This window comes from Ranitomeya imitator, chromosome 9, assembly GCF_032444005.1.
Source record: "Ranitomeya imitator isolate aRanImi1 chromosome 9, aRanImi1.pri, whole genome shotgun sequence".
In the NCBI taxonomy this organism is placed as follows: domain Eukaryota; kingdom Metazoa; phylum Chordata; class Amphibia; order Anura; family Dendrobatidae; genus Ranitomeya; species Ranitomeya imitator.
This window is the reverse complement of record NC_091290.1, coordinates 29,156,496-29,169,384: the sequence shown is the minus strand read 5'-3', so window position 1 is coordinate 29,169,384 and position 12,889 is coordinate 29,156,496. Positions and strand designations below refer to the sequence as shown.

The 12,889-nt window shown below is 41.8% G+C and overlaps 1 protein-coding gene across 5 annotated transcripts in view; it reads left to right on the top strand.

Moving 5' to 3' along the window:
* SIPA1 (signal-induced proliferation-associated 1) overlaps positions 1–12,889 on the top strand; it is a 96,207-nt gene that overhangs the window by 31,566 nt on the left and 51,752 nt on the right. Inside the window, exon 1 of one of the 5 annotated variants that reach the window (XM_069739864.1) lies at positions 10,518–10,573. The exons of the other annotated variants lie outside the window; for them this stretch is intronic. The gene's annotated coding sequence lies outside the window, so the exon portion shown is untranslated. Of the gene's footprint in view, positions 1–10,517; positions 10,574–12,889 lie in introns of those variants that run through there. 5 annotated transcript variants of the gene reach the window in all.

The following is a 12,889-nucleotide window of genomic DNA, read 5'->3' as shown; positions in this document are numbered from 1 at the left end:
CTGAGCACGACCAACGTCCGTGCTGAGCACGACCAACGTCCGCGCTGAGCAGGACCAACGTCCGGGCTGAGCAGGACCAACGTCCGGGCTGAGCAGGACCAACGTCCGGGCTGAGCAGGACCAACGTCCGCGCTGAGCAGGACCAACGTCCGCGCTGAGCAGGACAAACGTCCGCGCTGAGCAGGACCAACGTCCGCGCTGAGCAGGACCAACGTCCGGGCTGAGCAGGACCAACGTCCGGGCTGAGCAGGACCAACGTCTGGGCTGAGCAGGACCAACGTCTGCGCTGAGCAGGACCAACGTCTGGGCTGAGCAGGACCAACGTCTGCGCTGAGCAGGACCAACGTCTGCGCTGAGCAGGACCAACGTCTGCGCTGAGCAGGACCAACGTCTGCGCTGAGCAGGACCAACGTCCGCGCTGAGCAGGACCAACGTCAGCGCTGAGCAGGACCAACGTCCGCGCTGAGCAGGACCAACGTCCGCGCTGAGCAGGACCAACGTCCGCGCTGAGCAGGACCAACGTCCGCGCTGAGCAGGACCAACGTCCGCGCTGAGCAGGACCAACGTCCGCGCTGAGCAGGACCAACGTCTGCGCTGAGCAGGACCAACGTCTGCGCTGAGCAGGACCAACGTCTGTGCTGAGCAGCACCCACCTTGGCCAGACTTGAATGGGAGACCACAGCATCAGGCAATGCTTGGGATCTATCCCGCACAGCCGGAGAATCCCAACACCTAACACAGGCACTGTGAGCTGTGAGGTCTTATATAGACAGGTGTGCGCCTTTCCAAATCAAGTCCTATCAGTTTAATTAAACACAGCTGGTCTCCAATGAAGGAGTAGAACCATCTCAAGGAGGATCACAAGGAAATGGACAGCATGTGACTTACATATGAGTGTCTGGGCAAAGGGTCTGAATACTTATGACCATGTGAGATTTCTGTTTTATTAAATTTGCAAAATTTTCTACATTTTTGTTTTTTTCACTCAAGATGGGGTGCAGAGTGTACATTAATGTGACAAAATGAACTTTTTTGAATTTACCAAATGGCTGCAATAATACAGAGTGAAAAATGTAAAGGGGTCTGAATACTTTCCGTACCCACTGTACATCTTAACAAGTCATTTATATATTAAGAAAAATGTGGATTTCTCTGGAATAAGACATTGAATCTCAGATATCAAGGTATCATTTTATTCAGCTTCCTATGACCTGCATGTCCAAATAGTCGGCTTAGGAGGCTTGATCCTACTGTCAGATTCCCTTTAATGAAAGATATTATAATAGATCTATAGGTTAAAAATGAAATGTTCAATCATTTAGGTTAGAAAACACTTTTGGCTGGTTTTGTTATTTGATGAAGTGGAAAGAGGAATCACGGTAGTCACACTTAATGCTTGTTCCATCTACTCTCGGCAGACGCTAAATGAAATTATTCAGACGTTCATCATATTAGCACCCAGAAGAACTGTATTGTAAACCTCTTGCTTGCTACCCTTTACAATTGATTTATCTATTTTAATAAACGTGTTTTAGCACAATTTCTTTTCCAGATTTCCTTACTGTGAAGGATTAGTATATGGGGCATAGTAGGTACTATCCAACCTCTTGTTGCTTCATCTTCGTAACGATAATATTCTGGCCAGTTTATAGTAAGCTGGCACCTTGGGGGTCTTCATCATTCATCACCTCTCTGTAGTGCACAATCATATACCCAACTATCTAACTAGCACATACGGTCAGACACAAAAGGAGACAAAATCAATACTTGAGTACAAAATGGTTGTGAAAACATTAAAACATTCCATGGTCAGGGATACTAGTATGTCTTGGTTAGAATAGTAGAGGAAGGACTTTGACATGTCTCAGATGGTCATCATGTAGCCATAAATGTTGGTTATTTTGCCTTCAAATGTGGTGGTAAGTGTAAGTGGGACTGTAAAGCCCTCTAAACAATTTATACAGCTAGGCGGCAGCTATCTCTCTTGACTCTTTCATACACAGGGGAGGGAGCTCATTTTGCCGAATGCTCTCCTGTATTCTCTACGAGAGAGCCACTGACTGACTTGACAGGCGGCAGCTTATCTCTTATCGATCAAAAGTATCGGCATTCTTAAATTAGACATGCCAGATTCTTATCACCCTCAACCTCATACATCGAGGAACAGTCGGAACTTGGGAGGCCCCCACAGACATTAAACTATGTCACCATTCAGCCACATTCTTAAGGTCCTCGTAAAGATTAGGCTAAAATCGGTGATATTGACTGGTTTGGCTGATGTTAGTCTTCTCTTTATGAGGACCTTAAGAATATGGCTGAATGGTGGCATAGGGTCAGAAAGGTGCAAGAAAGTGAAGTTTACACCAAGCATGTATGTAACAAGTTGACGGGTGCAACAAGTGGAATATACTTTCGATAGTTTCTACAGTAATATCACAGTACATCAACTATCTTGGCAATAATGACTAGCAAAAGTCTTTCTGTGTAATAGTAACAGTACTTGGTCTCCAATTCAACCTATCACAATGGTGAAAGGACTTAATGGGTTTAAGCAATATTCACAAAGCGGTCTCTTGTGCAGGACACCAGGTGCACTTGTTCTTGCTATTGGCAGGTGCTGCAGTGTTCTTCACATGGTTTCGGATTCTGAACATCCCATACCATACAAACAATAATGACGACCCTCTATCCTGTGCCTCTTGGTGCTGCGACCATATCAATGTTGCTGAACCTGGTCAATCTTGGCCTCTGACATTAGCAGGGAATCTACCATGATCACTTTTTTTCCAGCTCGCACTTTTAACATTTCTCTTGACATTCTGTGAGCATCTTGCTCAAGTCACTTGCAAAGACACACTGCCTGACCAGTTCCTGTCCTACTTTGACCCATATTCCAAACTTCTTCTGGACAATGATTCCATCCCTCTGGATCAAGATATGTCTCCTGTTCAAGTGGAACAATATCTCTGCATAGCATGGACAGTTCTGGTATTCAACACTTGTATCAGGATCTCCATGCAGTGTAGATGCAACGCATCAAGGAGAGGAGTATTGTGGTCTCATGAATGGACCCAAATGCTTGTAGACCCTGCTGTTAAATTAAGAAGATCATCCAGCAAAACTGTCAATGTTGCTCGTTTGGCAATTATAAAATGTACACATCTGGTAGAGCCATACTTGTTGTTTTTCCCAAGGGTTATTGGTATTGCATGAATAGATAAGTCATTGGTTGGGAAGCTTAAAACCCACATACAAAAAAGAACAAAAATTGTCCGAATCCACCGATTTTGGTTGGACAAGCAATCTATCCGATACAGATAATGGTGGCGAGGGAGAAGTTGAAATTTCAGCACCTGATAATTCTGTTTTCAGGGGAGATATGGGTATGACACTTCTGGCAATAGCCATCTCCCTACTGAAAACATATGAATGCTTGGCTAAGCCGAATGCTTATGTGTATGGGGAAGTTCGGAAAAATAGTTGACTGCTGTATGACAGCTATCTCGTGTATAATGAAAAAGTCAACTTTTTTCATTAGACTTAGTAATGTTCTGTAGTGAGTCTGGATGACTTCTTTACTTTCTAGATCACTCTCTGTTCAGGCCCCCTACTCCCTGAGGTGTGCTCATTTGAGGTATTGAATGATGAACAATAATAACATTATGATCATTTTCTCGAGAGAGAAATTCAATTCTTGGCGAGGAAGAAAACAATTTTAGGATTGGATGAGGACAATCTCATTCCAAGAGCAGATGTACTACATTGTGTCATATGAAACAATTGTACACAGAACTCGCGGGAGTCATGAAAATGGCTGTGAGCACCGGTGTACTTTGCTTTGATAGGACCAGAGAAGAGTTATGGAAGAGTTACGTCATTGCATCTGATGATGGCCGACTACATATCCATTAGCCCTGTTAAAGAGATTTTAGCTGAGGTGGTGTAAACCAATGTGATTGTCATGATGAATATATTGATCTATTGAGAAGAGTTGACTTGGAGCATTATGCTCTTGCATTCATAACATAGCTTCCAATGGTAATTTATCAAAATGAACACAAACATTTGAATAGTAGAGACATGGCATGTAGCCTAAAGACTCGGAAGGCAGGCATTTTCCTGGTATGAAATATTTATGAATTTGCATTATCTTTTTACCAAGTGAATTCATAGACCTTGTTATCTTTAATATTGGCTTAGCCCACAAATAGCCGCTTTCACTAAAATGTAATGAAATATCAATAGCAAGGTAAAAACACAACATACAGAGCTCTGCTCACATTTCCGCTAGGATCCTTCATCATTTATTGCAGGAAGAAAAGCTCCACATGCAAAGCCATTAGTCAAATGAGAGAGACAACACTACGTCTACGCGGGAACCCAACGGACCCGATGAAAAGTCAGTGGGATCGATCGGGCAGCATCATGATCCATCAATGACAAATCCGGCACTCTGTTATTTATTCCTATGATAAAACAGAAAAACTAAAAGCTTGACAAAAGTGTGAACAGATCACACGTCTGTGACTCTTCTTCTGCATCGCGGAATATATGTAGCGAATGCGTCAGGGCTGTGTATACAAGTCATTGGTGATAGCAGCTTGTGGTTAAAACTTGCCAAGTACGAAAAGTAAATTATTATACTTTGTTTACTGTAAATTACTCAATGTTGAAACCTATCTCTTCGCACTATTGAAAGATTTTCCAGGCATAGTTTCTGCCTCCCCTTTGTTTTTTGTCGTAATTCCCGCTGTTTTTTTGGGGGCGGAGGGGGGGGCATGGCAATGCTCCATCCCTCCTGATCTCTGCCCATTTTTAAAAAAGTTTTCAGATCTGGCCAGGATAAGCATAAAAATTCTAAAAGTTGCAAAAAATGTTCAACGTTTCAACCAGTCTCATGCCCTTTTGTCTCTAATTTTCAGTTGTCTCTGAGCTAGTAGGTAGAGACCAACTGTAATGATGACACTGAGACATTAGGGATTCTGGCTCTTTAGTCTCCAGTACTTATCACATGTTAAGAAGTTCCAGTGAGGTAGCGAGCAGTGTAATTGTAAATCCAGCACATTTGGGAGAGATAAAACACTTACTAGAATGCAACATTATAGTGTCTGCTTCTCTTTTTTTCATTGCACTCCTCCCCTCTTCATACACTCCAACAGACAGCTGTAATCTGATTTGATAAGTTGCCAGTTGGTCTTATTTTAAGCACGGATTTTAGCAGTAAGTAGCCAGTTTGTCTTGTTATAAGCATGGATTTTAGCAGTAAGTCACCAGTTTGTCTTATTATAAGCATGGATTTTAGCAGTAAATTGCCAGTTTGTTTTATTTTAGGCACGGATTTTAGCAGTAAGTTGCCAGTTTGTCTTATTAAAAGCACAGATTTTAGCAGTAAGCAGCCAGTTTGTCTTATTTTAAGGACAGATTTTAGCAGTAAGTCACCAGTTTGTCTTATTATAAGCATGGATTATAGCAGTAAGTCACCAGTTTGTCTTATTATAAGGACAGATTTTAGCAGTAAGTCACCAATTTGTCTTATTATAAGCATGGATTATAGCAGTAAGTCACCAGTTTGTCTTATAATAAGCATGGATTTTAGCAGTAAGTCACCAATTTGTCTTATTATAAGCATGGATTATAGCAGTAAGTCGCCAGTTTGTCTTATTTTAAGCACGGATTTTAGCAGTAAGTCACCAGTTTGTCTTATTATAAGCACAGATTTTAGCAGTAAGTTACGAGTTTGTCATATTATAAGCATGGATTTTAGCAGTAAATCACCAGTTTGTCTTATTATATGCATGGATTTTAGCAGTAAGCTGCCAGTTTGTTTTATTTTAGGCACGGATTTTAGCAGTAAGTTGCCAGTTTGTCTTATTATAAGCACAGATTTTAGCAGTAAGTCACCAATTTGTCTTATTATAAGCATGGATTATAGCAGTAAGTCACCAGTTTGTCTTATAATAAGCATGGATTTTAGCAGTATGTCGCCAGTTTTTCTTATTTTAGGCATGGATTTTAGTAGTTAGTCGCCAGTTTGTCTTATTTTAAGCACGGATTTTAGCAGTAAGTCGCCAGTTTGTCTTATTATAAGCACAGATTTTAGCAGTAAGTTACGAGTTTGTCTTATTATAAGCATGGATTTTAGCAGTAAGTCACCAGTTTGTCTTATTATATGCATGGATTTTAGCAGTAAGCTGCCAGTTTGTTTTATTTTAGGCACGGATTTTAGCAGTAAGTTGCCAGTTTGTCTAATTTTAAGGACAGATTTTAGCAGTAAGTCACCAGTTTGTCTTATTATAAGCATGTGGAGCGCCCCTAGACACAGGGCCACAGGTTCTCGGTACCGGTCCGAAGGCACATCCAGAGTTCCCTTTGCAGGTGGAAATCAGTGCCTACCACTAGCGCCTGTGTGTTGTAGTTCTTCCCTGCTGAGCATTCGGGATAGTCCTCACAACTTCTGTTCTCGTTCTTTCTCTCTCTCTCTTTGTCCCTCAAGTTATCTGGATAGGATGCACCCGTTTGACGGGAAGCTATTCTGGGACCCTAGAGACGCCCCTCTCCACGCTTGCCCCCTATGTCTGCTTAGGTGATGTATGGTAGACAGCCAACCTATAATTAACCGTCCTGCGGTATTTGAAATAAGGCATAGAGTCAGTTACTTCCTCGGTGTTCCGGTCACCGGCTACGCGCCTCAGTAGGAAGTTGCCGTTCTCGAGGCACGACTCCTACTGGCTCTCCTTTGTGCTTGATCTCGTTTCTCACTTTCCACAATATCTTTCTCTTCTTGTCCTTTCTTAGGATACCGCCGCAAGGTAGTGCAGGCGCTGTTCCGTTGCTTTCTATTCGTTCTGCTAGGCCCCTGTCAGGAACCCACCCCTGACAGGTCCTCCCTGGACTCTCCCAGGCTGCGTTCTGTTCTAACTTCCTATCCGACCCCTAGTTTTACCAGTGTGAGGAGTGGCCTAATACATAGTGCCTTTTGCTCCCCCTAGTGGCCGTAGTGTGAAGTGTAATGTGTGCTGTGATACCTGGTCAGGTGAACTCCTTTAGTGCAATCAGACATAACATCACTCCCCTTAGCGGCAGAGCGACATTACTGCAATGACCAGGACTCTGGGGCGCTGCACATGGATTTTAGCAGTAAGTCACCAATTTGTCTTATTATAAGCATGGATTATAGCAGTAAGTCACCAGTTTGTCTTATTATAAGCATGGATTTTAGCAGTATGTCGCCAGTTTTTCTAATTTTAGGCATGGATTTTAGTAGTTAGTCGCCAGTTTGCCTTATTTTGAGCACAGATTTTAACTGTGCCTTGAAATGGTAAGTTCAGGAGGCAGGGTGAAGTGGCTCCTAAGTGGAGAAAAAAAATCACATTTATTTGCTAAAATATACAATAAAGTTTCTTACATTTGCTTCTATTATTAATTTACGTGAAGATTCTTCAAACCACAGAGACCATTTAAGATAGAAATAAAAGCTTATTAAAAAGTCTGCAGATCACATACAGCATTGTGTATGTGCACAGAATTCCAGACAGAAATATTTTTCCTTTTGTTCTTCACAATGAAAGGGAAGGATCAGGACAAAGGAATAATGTGGAGGTCATGAAAGATTTATGCCGGAGAGGACCTTATTTGATGATGGACTTGCAATTTCTATTATGTAAAGGCTAATAAAGTTTTAGCACTTTTCTATGGTGCTCCTTAAGATTTCTTTTAATGTATTCTCAGATCTTGCCTAATCATCAAAAGCAAGATGTTGCATGTTGGGTACGCGAAACACATGTTGTCGTAAAATATGATGTATTTCAGCAATTTCAGCACTGCACACAGAAAATAAATGGCGCATTGTCCTTACTCTGCCTTTTTGCTAATCAAGCTTTCTCTGGTGTTATCTTCAGCATTGGTTGCACTTTACTTTTAAGACTTTTTTTGTTCATTCTATAGCCCGGAGCCCTACAATTAACGGTTAGTTGACTAATTGTGGTATAATTTGTTCTTCTGTATGTTCCAGCGTTTAACAGTGGTTTGCCTATATAACGTTGTATACAGAGCTTCCGCTTTAGCATGTATATGAATCATGGTGTAATTTAGCCGAAAGAGGAAAAGGAAGTAAAAGAGGTAACAGAATGCAGGTTTTATCTCGGTGTTGACGTTGCTGTAAATAATTCACACTGGATAAATGAAGTACAGCATGGGAACGAGAGCCTAAGAAAAGATTTAGGCCTCACTCAGAATTCGATAATTTATCTTTCACGGACTTGTATGGGTAATTTTGATCCATGACTCTGATGAAAAACTAACACGTCTCCATGTGATTTTTTGCCATGCTCAGACTGGCCCACAGGAGAACAGGTAAATCCCCCGGTAGGCCCCACTGCACTGCATAAAAGCAATAGTTGTTACAATTAACCTGATTTACTATGTACAGACAATGACAGCATATAATCATTAATTTAATATTCTGTACAATTTATTGTTATATAGAAGCAAAGGCAAATTTGTGAATGAGGGTAAGGTAGTATTTGCATGTAGCAGAACAGCAGGACTCCAGAGTTACTGTTATTGGTGGGCCCTTGGCACCCCAGTCCGACACTGCACATGTTCACAAACATACATGGACGTTGTCACGATACGTATTGCGACGCAAAGGGTGGTCGGTCAGTGGAAAGTGCAACACACACACAATGGCATAGTATTGGGTAGAGGAAGGCCCTACAGATAATAGGGAAATGGGGGATGATCACCACCTGAGCTTGTCCCTGAACTCCCCTTATGCCCTAAGCAGGTCCTTCTCCCCGCCACCGTCACAAACCTAATTCCCTCGTTGTAACCTAATACTGCCCTGGCTAGTGCACTGGCCGGCAAGGAGCACTAGCCTCACCACTGCAGATAATAAAACACAGGGGACAGTGACAAACACCAAAGGGACAAGGTGAAAATACAGCACTTAGCTTCCAGACACCTCTGCCAAGCGCCACACCGCAGATAGCACAGCAACAGGACTCCAAACACCAGAAGTGGCGGACACCAGAGAGCTGCTCCTGCTAGGCTGGTCTCCAAAGATAAACTCTTATCACCAACAGTCAGCTCATGCATAAGGTGACCATTTAAAGGATGGTGGGAGTGGTCACCACCACATCAGCTGACCCAGCAACGCTGGAGTTACCCCCAGTAATGCACATACACAACATATTCCACAGGTCCTAACAGCTAAGTAGCAAGTGCAAGACTGACTAGAACTAACGGTGCTCAAACACCTCCCTTTTATGGAGCATATCTGTCACTCTGGTTGATGTGGACCCACTGTGCCACAGACCTGGCCTACCATGGAGGGTGTAACTAAATGACGGGCACAAGGGGGCATTCTTTGCGTCTGGAGGAGAGAAGGTTTTTCCACCAACATAGAAGAGGATTCTTTACTGTTAGGGCAGTGAGAATCTGGAATTGCTTGCCTGAGGAGGTGGTGATGGTGAACTCAGTCGAGGGGTTCAAGAGAGGCCTGGATGTCTTCCTGGAGCAGAACAATATTGTATCATACAATTATTAGGCTCTGTAGAAGGACGTAGATCTGGGGATTTATTATGATGGAATATAGGCTGAACTGGATGGATAAATGTCTTTTTTCGGCCTTACTTACTATGTTACTATGTTACTATGTTAAATGGCTACCTGGTAGTCACTAAAGCCTCTGATGGACTGGTTACGCTGAGCTGTAGGTAGCCACCAGATATCACTCCAGGGTGGTTTCCAGTAGTGCAGCAGCTTACCCCAAGGGTCACGGATGCAGGTATGGACTCAGAGTCCAAGGAAGAATGGGATTGGAGTCCCAGTACAGACTCTTGGTACAGGGACGTAGATACAGACTTTTGAATCCAAAGCGGGACTGGAACAGAATAACTAATGGCATAGACACTGGTACTGGTTCAGACTGTACAGATTCAGGTTAAGGCGGATTCAGGTTCAGACATGGACAGGATGGAAACAGGAACAGGGACTTAACAACTAAGTAGCAAGTGCAAGACTGACGAGACACTAAAGTTGCTCAGGCAACCCTCAGGGGAGGGTGCCTTAAATACATGATGTTTCCCAGCTAAAGGCAGCAAACACATTATGGAGTGCATGCACTGCACCGTTAAGAAGCGTGGAGCACCCACGTCCTAAGCGCCTTGCAGGTTGAGGACTCTGGGCATGGGAGCTGCCGTGGGAGTCAGATTAGGAGGCACAGCCGTGCGGCTGTGGCAGGAAACATATTACCGTCCCTTCTGGGGTAGCAGGAGGCACCATGCAGGGACACCGGCATTACAATATGGTTCTGGAGGAGTCAAGCTGGGCAGAACCTAAGGTGACCCATATCTGGAATATTGCCATGAGGCACAACGTTAATTTTCAGCTTAGTTTTATGACTCTACTTATGCAAGCTTCATTATTTTGGTTCCTTTTTTCATTTGTCTCTAAAATTTCAGTTCCGCTATACCGCTCATAAACCACAAGCTTTTGGTGTTTTCTTCCATCACACGCACTCACACTTTAGAGTGTCTCTGTCTCACATACAAGACTGAACTTCTATTTCAAGGTACTTTAGTATTTTTCCTTTTTGCTTTTCTATCCTGATACGACATCTTTCCTTACCTTCTGATGAATATTATCAGATTCTTTAGCGCATTGAGGGAAAATACTATTTTTGTTATACTATGTTTTTTTTCTCCTTTTTTGCCATTTTTGTCATTTGTATGCATGTCACATCTCATGTCAGGTTATATGTTAGTTTTATGTGCATTATTTTTTAATGGGTGTATGAGGTGTATGTAACTCCAATACTGCAAATACTTATGGCAACTTTTTTTTTCTCGGTTTGCAAATATAACTTTCAAATCATAAGAAATTACTGGCAAAGATCAAATTAACAATTTTGGGGTTCAAATCTAAAAGTTGCAGATTGATTGATAAACTGATAAACTTAGCTAATTGAATCTTTCTTAAAGATAAGCTTTCATTACAAATTTATAGGAAAGATATATTTTTAGTGTTTTCAGTTTGTTTTGTCCCTTTAAACATTAGGCTTTGTTCACATGTCTAGTAGTAGTTCCAGATTTTTTTTATCGGTTTTTGTATCATAAAACAGGAAATAAAACGTTCCATTACAAGAACCCGTTCACTCCATTTTGCAATGGATCCGTTGTTTTAATGCCGAATCCTTAACAAATGGATGACAACTGAACATGTGAATAGAGCCTAACAGTTCCCAGACATACATTGGTTGTTTTCATACAGCATATGTAATTAAAGCAGAACCTAATATTGTGCTCTAACAGAAAACGGAAGGAAATATGTCATCACACTGTTTATCACAATGGAGATGAAAATGTTCCAGAAATGGAACTTTGTATTCATCTTTATTTGAGATGCCAACCTAGACTATGCCGACATTATTTCTCTTTGTTATAGTGTTCTGGAGAAAGAATCAACTAAAAACATAAAATTTATGATCGGGGGAGATCCAATTGCTTATATAATCATTAATAGATTTTATCTTACATATAAAGAGCTGTTAGGGGAAAGCCAAAGATAGCGGGGCGACAACACACATACACACTGAATAAAGAAATCTTATATGGACAAGACTGTCTCTAATTTATTAATGGTGGATTTAAAGTACGGTAGTTGTCTATGTCTAACCCCATGACTTAAAAAAAAAGTTTTACAATAATAAAAAATAGGAAAAGGTGTCATACCTTATCAATCCATGTAAATTCCGCCCCAAAGTGGGTCTTCCAGGTTGAGTGGGAGATGCCTATACTAGGTGGGGGTTAGGGCTTGGCTTAAACATCATCAGAAATGTTGATAACTATTGACAAGCAATGCCGAAAGGGTGTTCGTTCTGTGGCACTCAGCTAAAAAAAAAAAGAATTGTCTAAGCAAAGGTGACTATGATAAATTTTGAGGATTGTTGTGTAGTCAGACTGATCATCATTATAGGACAGAAGAGCAAGAATTGCTAGTGCCACTAGCACTTGTGCTCCTGCACTCTTATAATGGTGTAATAAAAAGTCTGAAAAGTTCAGAAAGTCTTCATTACTACACCTGCCTTACTAAACGTATACCTATATACACATTTCTTTAAGAAGGCAATCACACAATTGAATGACAACTCCTGAGACCTCCAGCGATCATGAGAACAGGAGGCACAATGTCGTAGTGAGCATGTGCGACCACCACTTCTATGGACAGTGAATGGACCAGTGGTCGCACATGTGCACTACTATACTCACACAGGAGGTTTTGGACTCCCTATTATTGGGATTGGTGGGGTTCTTAGCAGATGGACCACCAGTGATCATACATTTATCACCAATTCTGGGAATAAATAATAATAATAATAATAATTTTTATTTATATAGCGCCAACATATTCCGCAGCGCTTTACAAGTTATAGAGGGGACTTGTACAGACAATAGACATTACAGCATAACAGAAATACAGTTCAAAACAGATACCAGGAGGAGTGAGGGCCCTGCTCGCAAGCTTACAAACTATGGGGAAAAGGGGAGACACGAGAGGTGGATGGTAACAATTGCTTTAGTTATTCGGACCAGCTATAGTGTAAGGCTCAGGTGTTCATGTAAAGCTGCATGAACCAGTATGTAGCAGTACAGACACAGAGGGCTAATACTGCATAAAGTGTATGAGAACATGATGCGAGGAACCTTTTTTTTTTATTTTTTTTTTTATTTATTATAAATAGGCCACACAGGGATCGTTAGGTTAATGCATTGAGGCGGTAGGCCAGTCTGAACAAATGAGTTTTTAGGGCACGCTTAAAACTGTGGGGATTGGGGATTAATCGTATTAACCTAGGTAGTGCATTCCAAAAAATCGGCGCAGCACGTGT